General features: G+C 38.7%; 1 long non-coding RNA gene across 4 annotated transcripts in view; it reads right to left on the bottom strand.

Annotated features, from left to right (window-relative positions):
• Positions 1 to 1,492: 1,492 nt before the first annotated feature.
• LOC121070770 overlaps positions 1,493 to 20,364 on the bottom strand; it is a 76,388-nt gene continuing 57,516 nt past the window's right edge. Inside the window, exons 1-6 of one of the 4 annotated variants that reach the window (XR_005820192.1) lie at positions 16,054 to 16,140; positions 13,724 to 13,757; positions 13,428 to 13,610; positions 12,853 to 13,045; positions 7,083 to 7,191; positions 1,493 to 3,861 (exon numbers count right to left, since the gene is read on the bottom strand). This is a non-coding gene — a long non-coding RNA (uncharacterized LOC121070770). Of the gene's footprint in view, positions 3,862 to 7,082; positions 7,192 to 12,852; positions 13,046 to 13,427; positions 13,611 to 13,723; positions 13,758 to 16,053; positions 16,141 to 20,364 lie in introns of those variants that run through there. The other 3 variants (XR_005820193.1, XR_005820194.1, XR_005820195.1) reach the window with 3 other exon arrangements.

The raw sequence follows: 20,364 nt of genomic DNA, 5'->3' as shown, positions 1-20,364 counted from the left end.
TTTCTGATGAAGCAAAACATAAAGCATGGAGCAACCTGGTATAATTTCAGTCAATGACCCTGGGAACATCATGCAAGGATGCCCAGTACTGTTTGCTGTAGTGTTTGATGTAGTCCTTTAATATTCCATAGACATGACATTCTTCGCTGAAGTTGATACAACAAGTAGGCTGAAACGTTTTCTGTCAGAAATGTCAAGGACATGAATTTTAATTTCAAATTAAAATTGAGGTTTTACAGCAACAGCCTTTCCAGTGAGGGCCAGAACCAGAATAGACCACAATCAGGTTCAAGTCTAAACTCCGGAGTAAACTCTTGGCCCCGCCAGACCACAGACCTAACATTGCAGAATTTATATGTTCTACTTCTTAGGCAAAAGAAGGATTATGAATTATAAGACACAAGCATCAAAAGGTTATCATCATTTAAAAAAAAGAAGAGAGAGAGACAGAGAGAAAAAGGAAAAGAGTGAAAACAGACACGTCACCTTTAAAGCTGCAAATGACAATCAATTCATAATATATACTGCAGATTAAAATAGTTTCCATATGTAATGTCTGAGTTTTGACTCAGGAGTTGTATTCAATACAGTGTCTGAGGCAATCCAAAAAAATTTAAGACCTACATAAATCTTTTGAAAAGCTTCTGAGCTGGCAGCAGCATTTCAGATCTCATCAGACTGAATAAAATAATACTACAATCACCATGCTATCAAGAATTTTCCAGTAGCATTTTAAATCGAATAGAATACCTATTACACTGTTTCAGTGATTTTTTTTGGTTGACATTTCATTTTTAAAAAATCACACGTGCCCATACGCACCCACAATACCATTAGTAAAGAGCAAGAAAATCCATTTTTCTGGCACTTCCAGCATGAGGTGATGAGGCATGAGGTTTGCCACTTCACGGCAGTGAGGGGTGAGTGTGCTCCCAACAAAGCCTGAAGAAGAGTGGGGTTCCCAGCCCCGCTGAGTTCCTCTTGTAGTGACAGAAAGGTGGCTGGGGAGGCCGCATGCCAGCGCCTTTGGGACACTGTAGGCATACAAAGAGCAAGAGTGGCCAACAGGCTGTCCCTAACCCAAACAGCATACATTTTCCCTGAGGGTACCTGCCATGAAGTCCGTGGAAGTTCTTTTTCTAGCGTTTTGACATTTTAAACACGTGAGGGATTAGGATGTACATCGATATGAAAAGACAGAAGAATCCTACTCCTTTGTCTTGTGAAATACAGAAGTGAACAGAACTAAAAAAAAAATGTAATCTTCACAAAACAAAATATTTTATGATCCACAAAATCAGAGCTTTAGGGTTTTGGTTACTTTTGCTTTGTTTTTCCTCCTGTTTGTTATTCAGGACACAAAAACAAACACCGTAAGGGGCCAATGGTCCAAGAGCAGGAATTAAAGGCTAAAGTTCCTCAGTTCAGCATAACATTTTTCTGGTAGGGAAGGGAGATTTACGTCAGTCTCTTCTTACCTCTGCTTCTCTCTTTGTATTTTTTTTAATGCAAATTGCTTCTCTTGGTCATTTCATCGATGTCTAATTTTTCATCTGTCAAGCATGATCTCACTTTAACACTGTTACATTTTTAATTAAACTCTTTGGTTTTCATGGATGAAATGCTTAATCAATTATTTTAAATCATGTCTTAGCCACAACTGAAATATCGTCCATAAACAGGCACAGGTTTATTTATCTTTAGAAAGTTTTGCAGGCACTCTGTACTAAAGAAACGCTCTGTCTAGCAAGATTCCTGATGATGTTTCATGTTTTCTGAATATTTTAAAAGCACTCTATATTTCTAAATAGAAAGTACATACAGAATTATTTTTTTTTCCTTTATGAGTTCATTATCTTTACAGGTTTTCCCGCTCACAGCCAAACATATATTCAAATAAAGAATATTTCCAGGATTATTTTTGTGAGTGTGCATTCAAAGAAGGCAGCAGAGAGCTGCCTTCTGTTATTAAGCTCTGTTATCACTGTTAATCAAGAAAATCTGATCTTCCCAATGCAGGGACACCCTAGAGCAAGGCTGCCCACCATGCAGCCTACCTTGGGCTGAAGAGTAGTTAGGGAGCTGCTACAACACCCAGCATTTCCATGAACTGTAACACTTTCACAGTTTGAGAGTGGCAGACTACTCCTTTTAAAAGGAAACCCCTTTTTGCTCCATATGTCTGCATGGGTGGTCTTACTAATATGCAGGAAATACATTTCTCATAATTTAGCGGTTTCACCATGAAAGCTGGGGCCTGAAGTCGCAGTCTGGTTGCATTCCCCAGCAAATGAAGCATTGTTTCTCGAGCAACTTGCCCTAGCAAACTTATTTGTTTATGCAAGTGGGCTTGTAGCCCTTCAAAGGGATATTCCAGTGATTGTTAGCCAGCACTGCTTCTCTGCAATCAAAAGTAGTGCTGCACATATAGAATTACAATTTCAAGGTGAGAAAGAGCAGGTTGTAGACCTTAAGTTGCAACCCTCCTAGAAAATGAGCAACGAAACAGAAAAATAGGAAGCAACAGAACCTAGTGGGAACACAGGAAGACCCAGCTGGGAAGGCAGTGCTTTTCAACATTACCTAGGGTGCACTGGTCTGGTTTTAATGCAGCAAGATTGTGCAAGCAACGGATCACAAAAAGCTTTTTGAGGGATTATTTTCCCTTGTCTTATTCCGCTCGTTTCCTTTAGGCCTTTCTGGTTGCTTCTTGGGAGACAGTATGCATGAGATGAACATTTTCCAAGCCTGCAACAGCTCTGCCAGTGCACCTCCATGCTTGTGTAAACCTTCCCCATCACACTCCCATACCCAGCCTCTACAGTGAACAAAGCACCAGCAATGCTGATGTGGATGCAGATACAGGGGCTGGCATACCGGCTCTGGCTTATTCATCTGTGTCCCAATTAGTGCTTGCACCTGTGCCACCTGCTGATGAGGTTTCCACAGCAGACACTGCTTCCCCCACCGTGAAAACCCCCACTTAAAAGCCCGACTGCACCAGGGAGAGGCAACAACAACCACTGCCCTCTGACCGGCTGGCCTTCAGGACTTGACCAGGAGCAAGTGTAACATGTGCTTCTTCTTCATTAATTCCAGTTAATTCAATCATACAGCTTCACTTGCAAATACGTATAATTCAGGCAGGAAAGGTGTGCTCTGCACATCCACATCACCAAGATCTTGGTCAGGCAAAAATAATTCCAGATCAAATTAAGTCTGCTGCCGCTTCTGGGGATGCAGCACAGTGTTCAAGCCTGCCAAGCTGCCCATAAAAATGTATTAGTATGCATTTCAGAAAGCTCAGCTTCCACATATAATCTGCTTGAAACTGGAAGCAATTCAATCGGTTGAGGAGGTGGCTTTCCAGTCGGCACTCACCACGGCACAACTGTAGTACTTGCCCACGAGCAGTTGTTCATCTCTATCATCAGCAAGAACTGATCTTGTACTGTTCAGTAATGGGAGTCTGATCCCAGTGATGGATTTTGATCAAGGTTTGTAGGAATTTAAGCTGCATTTAATTATCACCAGAGGGTTTTTTTCACACAACTCCTTATAATATTCACTGGCTAAACCACCCTTTTTGCCTGTGGGGTTATCATTTTCCTCCAGAACTTTTTTCCTCCATTGTCTTCTGGGAATCATTCTCATCCCAAGACCACTGAATTTCCTCTGGCTTTGAAGTATAGCTTAGCATAAAACCAAAATGAGAATCGTATTTCACTCCTATAAAAGTTCGTTCATCAGCAGGGAACGAAAGAACTGTGAGAATCTCAGCTGCTTAAAGCAGTCCTTGGCTTTATTGGGGACGTGCTGTTGTCTACCGCTGGAACATCGAAAATCATACCTGTCAGCAGCCTGAAAGACATGTGTAGCGTGAAATAACTATAAAAGCCATTAAGGTGTCTTATTTTTTATGAGAAATCATGAAAATCAATGTGCTGACAAATCTAGAAAATGTCATAAATAACAATGCAAATAAACGTCACGCAATTCAAAGCACAATCTTATGCCCATGAAGCCTGCTGTTTCTAGCCAGCATCCAAATCCTCATTCACCTCAGCTCCCAAATCCGCCTTTCTCCCCTTCTATGGATTTTGAGGCCGTAAGCAGCTGCAGAGACTGTCCTGCCTCACTTCCTGCAGAACACAAACATCTTTGCTTCAAACAGCAAAGTAATGGTTACTGACAAGGCATTTCAGGGGAATTTAAGTTAACAAAAACATTTTTTTTTTCTCAGTCCTGTCTTTCAGGCTTTTACACTACCAGAGATTACTCCAAATTCTCCAGATTTAGGCTTTTCAAGCTTCCAGCTGGGACTGAAGCCACCCAGAGAAAATGTGTTTCTCTATATCATCTAATCTATCTGGAGAAAATATTAGTCTACATGCTTATTTCCAAATAAGAGTCATCATCTTTCTTCTAGGTTTTCTTATGAATAAAATAAAAAGGCACAATTGGGTCCCTTTAAAACATGATATGCAAGATGATTCAGTTTTTGCACCCACCTAGAAAGGGCAAATCCAACAGTCTTCTTAGACCACCCTTCTTGCCCCACTCCAACCCTTCAAAAAACAGGAACTCAAAGAGTTGGCCTCCTAAACTTTCACCAAGACATCTTTCTGGTGCCTGAGATGTTACTTCTCCTATACCATGTACTTTCCGCTTATGCAAGTTTTCCAGAGTTTACATTACGGACAATACCCAACACATGAAAACATAAAGAAGGCTTCCTCAAAAATATAAACTAATAAACTAATATAAACTAATGAAGATTTTAAGTATACAAATATAAAAAATGCTTCATATTTTTGAAAAATTAAGGTAGGTTTGTCAAACTTCTATCCTACACCAAAATGGCCAGAAGTCTCCTTACTAAACTCGAGCTAGTCACAAACCGACCTTGCACGTCGGTGTGATGGGCTGCTGGCTTGCTTGGGAAATGCAGCACCTGCAGCCTCCTGAAATTTTTTTTAATATATTTATTTTTATAAAATATTTCATTTTTATTATTTATTTGGGAAATTGAAGTTTCCTTCAAACAAAAGAAATTTTGTGATAATGTGACTGGGAGTCAAAATTCCTAAATCCTCATTAAAACCCACTAATAATCACTATTATTCTAAATTCATAACAGTGAAAAATCTGAAAACCTTTAAGTCAAATTATTTTCAAGACATTAGTTTCTTACTGCTCCCTTTACAGAAACCTTTTGATGCTGTTTGGTACTTCTGACTGTGTAAACATTTCTCTCATGATGACAGTTACCTGCAATTATCCTTAATCACACATTTTTACTTTGTCAAAGTGCAAATAATGTTCATTACTTACGTTTTCCAAGCCCTACAGTTTAATGCACATCCTCATTTATACGGTTATAAACATGTTTGTGAACTGTAGCTTTGATTCCCACAGTTAATAGGCTGTATAATACAAAAATATAAAGGTCACACTGACCTACAAAAAATCTTCAGCTTAATTTTAAAGCTTTCTCGACTGTCAGAAGGCAAATGCTGTAGCACCTTAAGATCCTAAAGCTTAGGGTTCAAGTAAAACGTAACAAAAGCAAGACCTTTGGCAGGATAAAAACACATGTTCAAAACCAGAAAATAAACAGAAATAATATGGCTTAATATTTGAAATGTTGATTTTAAGCCAGGATTTTGATCCTGACCTAATGTATTTTCCCTGTCTTTATCTTCTTGTAATGTGAAATGAACAACTGGAACAAACATGTAAGAGCCGAAAGCATAACAGCTTTATGTGAATGCTTTGTAGTTCAGTGTCTGAGGAAATGGCTATGGCATTTTATATCCTGCTTCTTTTAAGTAGAAAAAAAAATGTAACATATGGTACGGACTTTTTTTTCCACTGTTCAGTTTGCAAACAAAAATAATTAAGAAAATAATGAAGGTAACAAAGCGCAAATTCAGACTCAGAGGGAAAAAAAACATTTTGTTTCAGTCAGCATTTTTCAAGGACAACACGATGATGTTTCCACTTTTGCAGCAGCTGGATTTATACAGCCATTGGGCTGTTGCACCAAAATTGCAGCACAGCTTGTCACTCACTTGATTCTTCTTTTAGACCTGGCACTAAGTGAAATTCTCTCCTACCCTCTTGCTTTGATGTTTGATGGCATGCAAGATAACTGATACAGTTTTAAGGAAAACAAAAACAAAAAAGAAAAAAAGAAAAAAAAAGTGCATTTTAAGGAGTTTGCTTGAGGTGTTTATTTAACTGGTAGAGAAGGGGAGGAAGTGTTTGTTTTCTGTTTGCCCGGCAGTGCCTTCAGAAAGATGACACTGATGAAATGGTACTGTCACTCCACAGTACTCAAAGTCACATTTTTGCTTTTGTGCAAGCATTTCAGAATTCAAATCCCATAAGTAAGGAGTGCAATATCAATAATCCCCTTTCCTTTCCCCTTCTCATAAGAGATGAGCAGATCAGATCAGAGAGGCAGTGCTTTCACAGTGCCGATTAGTCCTCCTAAGTCTCTTACACTGCCTCTGCAGCTTTCTTGAAAGATAGCCCTGAAGCATCTGTTTTCTTTTTATTATATTTTGCTTATTTTTAGGCTCCATTCCTTTGTCTATTCCTGTTGGCAGGATTGTTTCACTAATCTAAGTGGGAAGGAACGAGCAGTTGCACTACTTATCTCAAGCAGTAAGAGCTGCAATACACCCCAAGTGATGGTGAGGCCACTAAAACACAGACACAGATCTTCAGTCACTAGCTGCACACTGCTCATCAGCTCACAAGCTGTGCCACAGGGGACCCACAGAAACCCAGCTCCATGTCTCTTTAGGGTCACTCTGTACAGGAAACTTGCCCAAAACACTAAGTGTAATAACGCAGCGGCCTCACATTCTTGCTGTCTCTAACCCACACTACAGTCTGCTGTGCCCCATCCTTAGGATGGAGAGGAGCCAGAGGAGCTTTTAGGCTGTTCAAATTTGTGCCAGCAGCTGAAAAGTTCCTAGATAGCCTAAGGAAATTGCAAATAGAAAGTTTTTTTGTTTTGTTTTGTTTTGTTTTTCCCTTTTGTCATGTCTTATGCTTCAAATTTCACCTACCTGACCTGAAGATTGCATAGGCTGTCAAGGAGAGCATCCCATCATCAGCTAACTTTACTGGCATCTCCCACCATGCCATCCAAACTCCTTCAAACAACTCTGGTCATTCCTGTCAATAAAGACCACTGTTAGAAAATTCTTGCTTGACATTGTCAGGTATGTTACTATTTCTGCTAAATATATGGCAAACACCTGAGCAGCTTTGCTAGACCACAGCATGGCAACTGTATATAGAAGATGATATTTCCAGTGACTTTTTTTTTCTGTTTGTCTTTGTCATCAGTACATTTCTGTCCCCTTGGAAAAGACCAGTCTCTTTTAGAAGTTATTCCCTTACATGAAGGGATATTCTTGGCACATGTATCAAAAGTTTCACATGACATACTCTAGATGTAAACCTCTGTTATCCAAATGAAGAATGACTTTTTGTTGATATCTTGCTGCTTCTATGGCTGCTTATATCACACCATTAACAATGACACAGGTTTTACGGAAGCAAAGCTTTGGCAAGGAGGCCTATACTCACACCAATACACTGAGGGTCAATTACTTACCACTGCACAGTCTTGCCCCACCATCCATTTCCCCCTCTGATATAGAAAAGTATTTCGTTTTTATTGGTGTTATTGCTTTGCTCTTTTGATTCATTAATAAAAATATTAAATATGTTTTACATATATAAAAAAAACACACAAATCTTACTACAAGCGATGCTTCAACCCATAAAAGAAGAAATGCCATGAAAACCACGAGCATTTCAATGTCCTACAGAGCTCATGTTAAAATAATTTATATGTCACACCAATGAGAAATATCAAATTTTGAAGTAAACCAAAATAAATATATCTTGTGTTATTGTTTAGGAACTCCAGAGTGGGAGTCACAACTTTGCTTTTGTTCTGGAGTCACAGTGAAGTTTGTATTTCAAAAGGTTTAAAATTAAATAATAATAATAATAATAAGATGATAGTAAATGAATATAAGCAAACAGGTGGGAACAAGAACAAGAGAATAAAATATTTTAATCAGAAGTGCTCACTGTTGATCCAAGAAAACTTTTCATGGTGACAGCCTCTCTTAAATAAATGTATTTCTACCTTGAAATTTTTAACATAATTTTACATAAAAGAGAAAGGGAAAACTTTATTTTTCTCCTTCCTACTGTCTAAAAGCCATCTGCAATCAGTTACTAAATATAACTCTAAGAGGAGCAATTAGACCCCATGTGGACTCACGTAAGTGTATAGAAAAGGTAACACAGTTGTGAAATTGCATGTATTTACCTCTAATCAAAACTTTCTGGCTTGATTCCCAGAAACGGATTTAGCATCACAAAAGGCTGTTAGCATGTCTTGAAAACATATTGTAATTTGTCTTTGTTCCCTTAGATAAGGATATAATTCTAGGGAAGAAGCTCAGTAAATGGAGAAATGGGCTAAGCATAACACTAATAACTTGCGTTCAGATTGGCGGAATCCAGAGTGGCATAACATAAAAATGCAAATTGAAAAAAGCAAAAAGCTGCAGTGTTTCCTCAAATGCAACTCAGTGCTCACATTTGTAGACAGATATACTCCAGTAAATCTACCATCTTGATTTTATAGCACCTGCTGCATCAGCACCTGACTACTAATAGAATTAAAATACTCTCTCCATTTCAAACAAGATTGCATGAGAGGCATATGTCTTTGCCAAAATAATGAAGAGTTACTGATCTGTTGCAATATAGCTATATCCAGAGCCACTGAACCCTCAAAGTATGCTTCTGATATACATTGTCAAGGAGTTCCACATACATTAACGCATGTGCAATGAGACCACAGTGATTTTTGACATCAAATCACTTATATTTTTCCCTGAAGTGAATGGTAACTTTTCATGCGTCAATTTTAAACCTGCCAAAAATCTTTTGCATGAAAAATTAAACAGAATACATAACTTTAAAATGGAGACATACCATTTATTATTGATGACATCTGTGAAGACTGAAATCTTGTGCATTTCTCCATTAATAACTATTACTCATGCCAATACACGACAGAAAAAGATTGCAAAGGCCTTAGTCCCTCTTTCAGTCCAGAAGATGCTGAGCACTTCTGAAATCAAACCACTCATTTCAGCAACTACTACATGGATTTACACCTTTAGTGCTGCACTTAGCTGGGAAATACTATACTTTCTTTCATATGAAATTCAAAATATTTTACAAAGCTATTGAAAAAGTTCCCACAACCTCAAAAACCTAATCTAGAAAGCAGCGTTGAAGTTTCTCAAGAACATATATAATGCACCTAATTTTGAAAATACAGGAGGAAAACCTGTGCTTTTTAGGTCTCCTCTTATGTTTCCCCCTCCCCTCATCAGAATTTAAATCCTATTCAGGACTCCACTTTAAATTTGGAATTTATACATAACAGCATATGGTAATATCCCTCACTGCTATACTTGATGAAAACTAAAGCTGAACGCAATCTTTCACTGAAGTATTCAGATTCAGGTCTGCAGCATTTTCAAATTTGTTTGGGGTTTAACTCAATTGACTGAATATGAAGAATAAACTATAATCCCTTCAAGACACTGCATTTTCAGCACTTCAGCATTTTCATGATGAAACTTTTCCAATCAGGTTTCCGCCTATGAAAATCAATGTTGTTTGAGATATCCAAATAGAATAAAATAAATTATTTTGGAGTAAAACAGAAGATTTCCCTGAACTAGCAGCCTTTTTCCGTGAAAACGTAAGGAAAAGTAATTTTCAGAATATTTTTTGTTTTTATTCCAAAACTCATTTCCCCCAATTCTTTTTCCTGAAATCAAGCAAATTATCCCTATAGTTGTAAATATATCCTGAGGTTTTGGAAACCAACAATACAATATTTATATAGGCTTTGATAGCCTTTTTTTCCCCTTAACAAATGTGCTCCTTTCATCACTGTTGGAAAGAAAAAGAGAAATGACTGTCAACAGCTACAGTCATCGAGTATAACATTGAAAAAAGACTGAAAGCACGGATGTGGTGGCTGATCCCAGCCAGCTGTATTAGCTAGCTTGCTAGTACAAGGTAGACAAGTTACTTTGTGCAGGTTTCTAAGCAAAACAAAGAAATAAATCTATAGCTTCAACACCTTCAAGATCCTGATGAACACGCAGTACACTTACCACAGAGATACACGAAACGGCTAGGTATATGTTGATATCTCCCATCAACCCCTTAATATCACCTTAATATCAGTATATTTGATTTTCCCCGTTACCATCAAAAATTCTATAGAGATATACCCTTGGTTTTTTGGTTTTTTTTACATCCCAAGGTTGTTTTATCTTGGAAGTTCAACTTTGAGGAATAATATTCTACATGACAGTGTAGCAGATGGGGCATCACTTGTGGATCTGTCATTTCATGCAAGTCTCTCTTGCCTTCGTTATGACAGAGAATTAAAATCAAATCTGAAACCTGCCATATTTTTTTTTCCAATGGGCCTTTCTTCCAAAAAAAAAAAAAACAAAACAACCAGGCAAGAGAATTGTCCAGTGAACTTGCACTGTATGTTTGCTAAAAAACGCATTCCTGGGACAATACCCTTAAATACTTGCTTCAACCCAGCAAAATGAAGAAAAGTAAATTTGCAGGTGACAGACAGAGCCATGGGCTATTACATTTTGTAACTCTGCCAAATAGTCTAATGCAGCTTCATTAAGCTAAGTGTAATTGCGAACTTGCCAGGTAAGATCTAAATTCAGAATCTCAGTTTCAAAATTGAGTTTGCATATGCCAAGAAATCTTGAAATTATGCACAACTGGAAGGAGTTAACAAATCAACCAACACTTGGCATTTTTTATCTAGTAAGTTTTGAGAACTAGTTACAATTTTTCACAAAATAATATTTCGTGAATGCTTAAAATGGCAATAAAAACTCTGAACAATGTCTTTACAAGGGGCAATCATGAAGTAAATTGAATTGGTCAACGAGTAATGGTTTCATCATTTATGAAACCATCATCCCATTTATACTCTTGGATTTCCTCTCCATTTCCCATACTAATGCAGATGCACCTGAAATTCCCTGAAAATAGTTTTAAATCCCCTTTTTCCCAATGGGGTATCACAGAGCAGCAGTTGGGAGGACAACTCGCTGAGGAGCAGGATTGTGTCCCAACACACCAGGACCGCCTAGGTGATCAGGACGTCTCTTAGAAGCTCTCATGTCTCATCATACATACATATATATATACACACAGTTTTAGTTGTTGTCTGCACACAATCACAGCTGGCTGTGATACAGGTTACACACCCTGCTCTTGATCCCCACGTACACTCGTGGCATGGCAGAGGTTCAGCTGGCACCTGGTTTCTGCATCCACCTGTTCTTCAAATGTCACCAGGGCAGTAGCCTCCCCAGCTATTCAGTCCTTTGGAAACTTTCACATTACTTATTTTTCATCTTTTCAGCCTGCTGTTTTCAAAGGATTTATTTCTGCATCCAGACCTATAGGTACACATAGACACCACTCACACAAACTCACACAGAAGCGGCCTTTCTAACAGCATTCCATTTCTAGAGTTCTGGGCACCAAAAATTTTCATCATATTCAAAATTAAAAACGACAAGAAAACCCACTTTCTCATCTATTAAAAACAAGAATCCAAAAAAATAAGTGAATGAAAGATCTTTAAGGCACTCTTTACTGGATTATTTTTTTCCTCCCTCCTCCTAAACATTCAGTCACAGAAACTCTTCAAAAACATTAATTTTCTCTCCACCTGAACCATATTACTTGATAAGATCACAAACCCTTACTGTAAGTCTGAAGTTGATGAAGATTACTGGAGCTTTCCCTGTCGTACAGATAAACTGGATATTTTAAAATCCTTTAAAATCTCAGAATGAAACAGTATCAAATATGGAAATGTTTTCCATATGTGGTAATCAGAATAATTCATTTCAATAGTCTTGTAGCTTTTAGTCTGTTTTTACTTGCATATCTTACATATCTTTATTCTTCATATGAAGAAAAACAGCAGTTTTGTCTCAAAAATTTCCAGTCTGACAGAAATATTAAATATATGTTCAATTAATATTTTAAAAATAACAATAATTGAAACCAGATCTTCCCTGATAAAATTTTCCTTTTCAGCAAGTTGCAACTTTAGATAAAAAGTTCCAGCCAGAAGCCGCTGCCCAGTTCATTTCAGCTGTACTGAGTCCCTGACTCCCCCATAAAAGACAGTGCCTAATTATCACAGCTCGGTCTGCCTCAAGGCAGTTTCCAAGCACCCCAAGTTCCTTGAAGCTTTAAATAGCAAGAACATGCAGGAACTGAGCACTGGAGCACAAAGTGCATTGAAAAGCCCTCTTCAAAAGCAGCCCAGAAATTAATTCGCCTCAAACCAGTGGCTTCTGTCACAAGCAAGGTCCTCTAGAGTCAGAGGAAAGACGGCTGTGTTTGATTCTCTTCTATAGAGGTCCACAGTTTTTATGATGCTTACTTTATAGCTTATCAAAAATAAATTCATCTAACACTTTCTGAGGAGCTGTAAAGTGGATGCTCTCTTGTTCCCGAAAATTTTGGTTCATCTGCTAATGAGCTCACAAAGGCAATTTTGCCAAGGTAAGGAGAGATGGACAAGCTGCAAAACCATCTACCATTTCATGCCTGATGATTCTGGAAATCTATAAAAATAGCTTCATACTGTGAAGCAAAACCGCATTTCTGCTTTTATAGCTCACAATTGCAACTGTCACTGCTAAAGCCCCATCCTTCTCCCACCTCAAGTCCATTGAAGCTTGGTCATTGATGTCAGCTGGAAGGGATTCAGACGTAACTTGGAAATGCCACACTGCGTGTGGGAGGAAAGGGGCAGGCACTGGCAGCCTTCCTCTGTCAGTTCTCACTTGTGGCACGAGCATGGAAAATTCCTCGCTTCTGAAACTCCATCAGCCTCTCTCTACCTCTAGTCCACCTGATGTGAAAGCAAGCGAAATGAATTCTTAGGTATACATTTATATTTTTGTAAGGGAATTGAGGCTTATTTCTAAAACTTATTTAAAACATTTTTAATATGGATTTTTTTTTTATGTTAAGTACAGCAGACGAGTTTCTGGTGATACACAGAGATGATCTAATAGTTAAAACAGAGGCCTTTATAGGCAGGCTTCTTCTTGTTGTTGTTAAACAAGTATTAGGCATATGAAAACTGATGGACTCTTCAGTACATCACTGAACTGTTTATGAAGCACTACAGTCTAACATCTGAAAACCCCTAATTTCTGTTTTTATATACTCTTGTCGTCTTCTCTCCAGCACAATTCACTGGTTAAAAATTTGACAAATACATGACATACTTCCTTATACATCTTCAACCTCAGCTTCTAACCATCAGTGCCACCATCCTTGGAGCTCCCAAGAGAACCTCCTCTACCACTGTCATACTTTGCACTGCATTCACTGTGGTAATATTACCACTTCTTGGAGCATCACCCAGCTCACAGGAATCCCACACCATTGATGCTCAGAGACATCGTCATCTGCAGGGCACAAAGAAGTCCGACATGATTGTCGTTCCATAGGATGAACACAAGTGTAGTTTCCACACAGCTGCACAGCAGGCCAGAGGTAAAGGCAGGAATAAAACTCTCACCTTTTATCTTAAGCCACTTTCCTGTTTGACATACCTGGAAACAAAAGACAAATTGAGATTTAGGGCAACTGTGAAATATGCACCTGAGAATACATGCATAGAGACTGACCTCCAGCCAAGGATCTGTCAGAAGACTATTTCTTTGGTCTGCCTATTAGCTTCTTCTCTAGATGACTTTCTCAAACCAGAGCAGAGGAGAAAATAATGTATATATAGACACAGCTGCTTCAAACTGCAGGATTTTCTTTTAATCTTGGAAATCCATAATGCCTCTTCCTTATGAACCTTCCTGGCTGCATTGCTCTGCCTCATGAATAAATACTCAAAGCAGCGAAGGATCAATCAGTCTGTTAGTACCCTTTTTAGTATCTTAAAGTACCCTTCCAATTGACAGGTGTCCAAGGGTCCAATTGACCCTTCCAACGCTTAATTTCACTAGCATGCTTATCAAAGCACCTAGTCAATACTTGGACTGGTAAAAACTATTTTGAAAGTTTTCTGGTTAGTGCCTTCTTTGGGTTTGCTCCAGTGTTTTTACCATTCCATTTCCCTGATCAACAAGTAATTTCCTTACCATAGGAACCATCTCTTTCCGGTGGTGATGGGAATCAATACAAGTGCATTTCGTTTGGGAACGGCACCATTTTGACTTGCTCTGATACGAGGCATCTCAAGCACAGCAGGTATTGCAGGTGGCTTCAGAAGTTTAGTGTCACTTTAGGGTGGGACAATAGCAAACTTATCCCTAAAGATGGTTAATGGCCAAGTCCATGTAATTTTACTGTCTGTGCATCACAGTTGCTGAGCAACCTCCCCACTAAGCAGCCCAAAATATATTTGAACCAATCAACTTCAACTGAAATGAGTGAAGTAGTAAACTGCTAGGACATTATTATTGATCACTAATTAAAATAGACTACATGGAAAATAGCACTGGATAAGGCTATTAAATTGAGAAAGAGAAACTAAAGCCCAGACCTTCAAAGGCATTTAAATGCTCTGCTCTCATGTGAAGTTTCCCTCTTCTCATAAGGCACCATGCAGAAATAAAAAAACAACTTAATTAGCTTTTGTGGTAAATGCATTGTTACCCTATTATTCACATGACCCAGTAAGTGGAGGCAAATTCCCAAGGTTGTGAACCTGTACTGACATTAGCTCTGATTTCGACAACCTACTCTCATTCATGAAATTCGCCCATGCTTCTTTCTATGCATAACCAGATCCCAGCTGTGTGTTTGTTGTTTTTTTTTAAACTACAACTTATTCAAACGTATTGTTTGAGCACAAAATATTTCATTTCTCTTATCTGATGGAAAAACAAATAAAAAAAAACCTACTGTAATATTTGCATCCTTTTCCACAAAAGGCTTATATTTTTTCCTACACAGTTCTCTACCCTTGGTTGGGATTGCACTGCTTTACTGAACAGATATCTTTGTTCCTACAGATCCGAGTGTAGCCATGTAGTCAGCAAGTGTAGATATTAATAACTACCCTGCTCCCCTATAATTTGCCTGGACAATACGCAGTCATTGTGTATATGTAGGTGTAGATATACACACACAATAGATTAAGGTAAGTAACAGCCCCCCCCCCCCCCAAACCACAGAAAACAACATTATTGGTCCCCTCTAGTCCCCACATCACATAATGCAGTGCCTTATATAATCTTTAAACATCTTACAGTATGTGGTTTCATTTTTTTCTTCCTCTAAATGCATCACCAGGCACTGAAAGGAGAATTATTACCAATGAAAGCAGGTTTGAGTTCTGCTCTCTCTCTCAGCATCTTTCACCAATGAAAAACTGCGTCATCATTTGACTCCTCTGTCATGGCTCTACCCCCAGCATGTCCCCTCGGCACTGTGGTATGGGATTTTTCAATGCCCAGGACAAAGCCTTGACTTGAGCTGATTTTGTGTTCAACTTGCCCTCCAGTCCGCGTACCGCCCTGCCCCTTTGCTTTACTCCTCACCCCATTCCCAGCAGTTCAGCAGTGCTTCCCATGGGTGTTTTGACAATAGTTCTGTAATCCCCTTTCTACAGGTTACAGACACAGGAGAGTGTGCCTGTACTGGCCAGACACAGCCAAGAAGCTATTGTGAAGAAGACACTTAGAACCCCTCTGCAGCCTAAAGCACTGTATATCAATAGAACAAGCTCCTTTTGCTACGGAAGACCCCCAGATAATAACATTGCCATTTACAAGACAGCTTACAGCAATGCAGCTTGCATCCTTTCCTTGCATTGACTCAAGATGTTCATGCCGTGCCCCCGAGTGACATGCAAAGCAATGCTCACGCTCCTCTAGCCAAGAGCACCCATACCTCTCATTGCAGAATCCTGGGAACAGTGAGATGGGGCTGCTCTCCAGGGTGATCTGCAGCACTGTGGGGTCCAAGAAGCAGAATCCTAGTGGGGAGCACAAAGGAGAGAGCAGCTTTTGTGGCTCTAGTTAGCCTTGACAGCAGAAATACTAAACCAGGATACTCGGAACTGGGCAACATAATCCAGATTTAGTCATTTCAATGAAAAGGATATTAACTGTCAGAGGTGCTAAACAGCACAGCACCACCTCTCTCTAAGCTCTTTCGTAGTTTACTACCAAAGTGAGCTGACTGCCTCCACTGCTTGAATCCTCTCTGATCTGGTCCTCACAGAAAAATCTCATTGCATCTTGTCTGAGAAGCGCTTGCACAAGGATAACAAAGAACCTTTGCTGAGATATTTCATAATTCCCTAAGTTCTGTATTCCCATTAGCTGCTGTGCTTTAGCTCAGCTGGGGAAACCTTTTCAAACTTTTTGTATTTTGTCATCTTGAACAACAAAATAAACAGATCGGTGACCCACATGCTTCTTCCAAACAAGATACAGTGTGGGCTGCTGTAAAAGCTTCCACAATAATAACTCCTTCACTCTGAAAGTAATTGTTTGTGAAAAAAAGCACAGAAATCCTGGACTTGCAAAGAAAGTGTGAAATGTGGGAGGAATCACACACAACCTATTGCAGCAAGTTGGACTTTTACAAATAGCCTGGAAATGTGAGATCTGTAAATAAATCTGCCTGGCCAGATAAGAGCAGACTATCAGCATCAACCCTATTCCACAATATCTTCTGCACAGCAAAGGTCAACTCCTGTTTCCAGATTTCACTGCTTTTGTTACCTGAAATGGAAGAAACCAAAATGCACTAAGGCTTCTTGCTACCATCTGTCAATTTAAGAAAGAGAACACTAGGATGCAACAAAAAGGCTGCATGAGCACGGTCCGGATGCTTTGGGAATTGGGCAAACCTGTTTATCCAATTGCTGCCAAAGATGGTTAACATATTCTGTGGGCCTTTGAGTAGTCTTATTGGTCACTTGTGTGAATGTAAAGAATATAAGTAGTGGCTTAGTGACACCCTTCGCTAATAGAAGAGCAAAGATGCAGAGTATTATTTTGACTTAGTGAATGCACTGAAAGGAATGCAAGCAGTAAATACAATGCACAAGGTGAATACAATAAGCTCCATTTTTATACGTGACAGGAATGTATTTGATGAAACCGTTCCAGTTGCATTAGAGATTTCCAGCAGTAAGTTAATTCCTCTTTTGGAGATGTTTAGAGACAATACAAAGGAGAAAGGGAATATAATAGGGGGGAATTGTGCTTTTATGTTTTTCTCATTTCTAGACATCTTCATTTTTATTCCTCAAATCCAACAATCTGCAATAGCCTTTATTTACAGACAATGCCCGTGTATTTCAGCTCTATTATTATATGTTGAGCTACTTAAGTATAACAATTTTCTTAGGAGTGGACAATGAGCCTCTATGTTAACATCTATTTAAATATTTACTGTGGATCAAAGCATCTGCAAGTAGGGATCTGAAGCCTAATATAGTTGACTGATGATTAATTTAAACTCATTGCATTGCAAATTAAGGTCTCATTTTACTTAAGAAGGATTCTCTGAAGTGAAGTAGATGGAGACCTCCTCAGAGAAGATTTTTACACTTCCTTAACTATTTAATTAAAATAAGCAAATGGTTTCATTTACTATTTTTAGGAATTTATCTACTCCTTATTTTTACTTAGTGTAAATAAAACTGCCATATTGGTCCTCTGTGGTCTCAAGAACATCAGTTAATGAGGTTTCTTCTTCTGTACATTGTTAATAATACCGGGGGGGTGTCATTGGTTTTTGTGGCATAAAGTACATTAAATCAGTTTTACCCTGTAAAATCACTACAAAAAGAAAGCAAGTAAAGGAAAAAATAAATCAAAGCTTCTCTACTGCAATCAATTCTTATAATTCTTACACAGATTTTTTTTTAAATGTTCAATTATTTTTTTTTCAGGAACACTAACTCAAGAATTTTGCCTTTAAAAAGTGATTATTTTGCATTTCAACTGGTATAAAATCTTTACGCTTATGTTCCATTTCTTGAATTAGGCAGAAACTTTGCATTTTGTTTCATACTAGTATTGGCCGGCATTTTTTCCATCTTACAAGAGGCATATATTACAGAAGTAATCTGGTACAGACTGTTTTTCCTATGCATCATATTTTCTGGTGGGACAATATCCCTCCCTTTGGTCAGCTGGGACCATGACTGCATGCCAAGAGATGATGTTCTTCAGTGAGCCAGGCTTGTGAGAGGACTGAGCACCTGAAATGTGAGCTAAAAAACAAGTCTGATGTTTCAGGAGCAAAGGAGGTATTGTTACCTCTTCAAAGCAGAAAAGGAGAGGTAAAAAATAATAATAATAAAAAAATATAAAAAAGACTGTAAGCAAAATAAGGTTGCCGATGTAATGGAATATTAAATTTCATTCAGTCAAACAACATTTTCATGAAAAAAGAAGCAGGAATTTTGTCAGAAAACCAATCAAGGGAAAAATTCTGCACATACTAATTTTGCTCATTATTGTTATTTAACGATGCTTTTCATCATTATCTCAAGTGTTCAGCCTGCATTGCTCTTCCTGGTACCATTTTCCACCAAAAGAAAGATTGCCATTGCCCATTTCAACGATAACCTCACAAATAGCACCTCCTAACCCAAAGGCCACAGATTTAGTCATACAACCAAAACCACACTCCACACTTCGAAAGCCCTATAGCGCAGTGCTAAGAAAAGCTTAATATCTGCACTACCTCAAAACATACTGAGGCTGTGCCTCCATGTAAGGATGTACCGCTGAGAAAAACAAACAAGCAAACCACCGAGACTGCCGGTTGTCATGATGACTAAATCCACATCTGTCCAAATCCAGCACCCCAAGACCACCCTGAGGCCTTGCACAAACCACAGCACAGTGATGGGGAGAGCTGAGAGATTCACTTCAAAAGCACATGCATGGTCCAAGTTAAACCACGCTTACGGGATCTGCTTAAACATCCTCCTACGGTCATCTACCACAGGAAGCAAAGAGCTTTTAGACTAAAAATGCAAGGCTTTATTAAACGACATCTTAACTAGGAGAAATACCAAGAGAAGAGGGAAGGACAGAGGGGAAGTGGAAATGAAAAAGAAAACAAACAAACAAACAAACAAAAAAGAAAACCACAAGCACAATTCTGCCCCTGCCTGCTGGGTACGTGTTTCCAGCAAACTCACTGACGTGCTAAATTATACTGCTATCAGCCATGGGATCTCCCCAGAGCAGCTACTCAGATTCATACTTACATTGCCTTTTATTTCAGGATAAGCTTGAGAGATAGGGAATGCCTAAAAATTGCAGACTTCTGCTTATTACATTCTGGAAGGGAAAGAAGTCCGTCTTTTTCTTTGTCCATGTATGTGACTGCATCAGAAAAACATAAGATATAATGGAAAAAATAGAATGAAGAGCCAAGAAATGTTTTTTTCCACAGCACAAGACCCAGACTTTTCTCAGGCTCTAACCAGCCCGGTGGCTGCCCATCTCCAGAAAATGCTATTGCTGCTTGTGGTCACCACACGGTCCCACCACACCACTTGGCTCCTTGAACAGAGACTTCTCCTCCAGCCTTTCACATTATATTTATATATGTATATACTATATATATATATATATATATACACACACACACTATATATATTGTGTATATATATATATTTTGCTATGCAAACCAGCCTGGCTCAATAAGACCCTTCGATGTTTTTTTGTCTTGCATGGATTTAATGCCTGAGGAAATTTACTTGCACGGGATTTTTTCCATATGGGAGACAGCAGTTCTGAGTGAGATCTAACAGATCCCCAGCTATTCACAAAATCTGAGTAGTTATTTAAGTCAATACACGTGTAGCCACTGCAAGAGGAATCCAGCTCTCCTTGTACTGAAAACCTGGATTTTAAACTGCGCCCTGTGAGCAGCATCTGTAACCCTGTACCATGTTAAACACAGAGCTGGTGCCACTTTGGGTCAAATCAGTTTACTAGTAGGATGGAGATTAAAATGCTTAGTTGATGCAGAAATACCTGCTACTGCCAAACAACGCATCTTTTATTCATATTATGACTGTAGACTGCTACTCTGCGCTGAGAGCAGGATGTGATGAATGTTAGATTACTCAAATTATGTCTGGACAAGTAATATGATGAACTGAGAGAGGAAAAAGAAACCACCAAACCCCACGAAGATTAAGTGTTTAGACTGTAAAGCAAG

This window comes from Cygnus olor, chromosome 5, assembly GCF_009769625.2.
Source record: "Cygnus olor isolate bCygOlo1 chromosome 5, bCygOlo1.pri.v2, whole genome shotgun sequence".
Taxonomy (NCBI): Eukaryota; Metazoa; Chordata; class Aves; order Anseriformes; family Anatidae; genus Cygnus; species Cygnus olor.
This window is presented reverse-complemented; position numbering and strand designations above follow the sequence as displayed.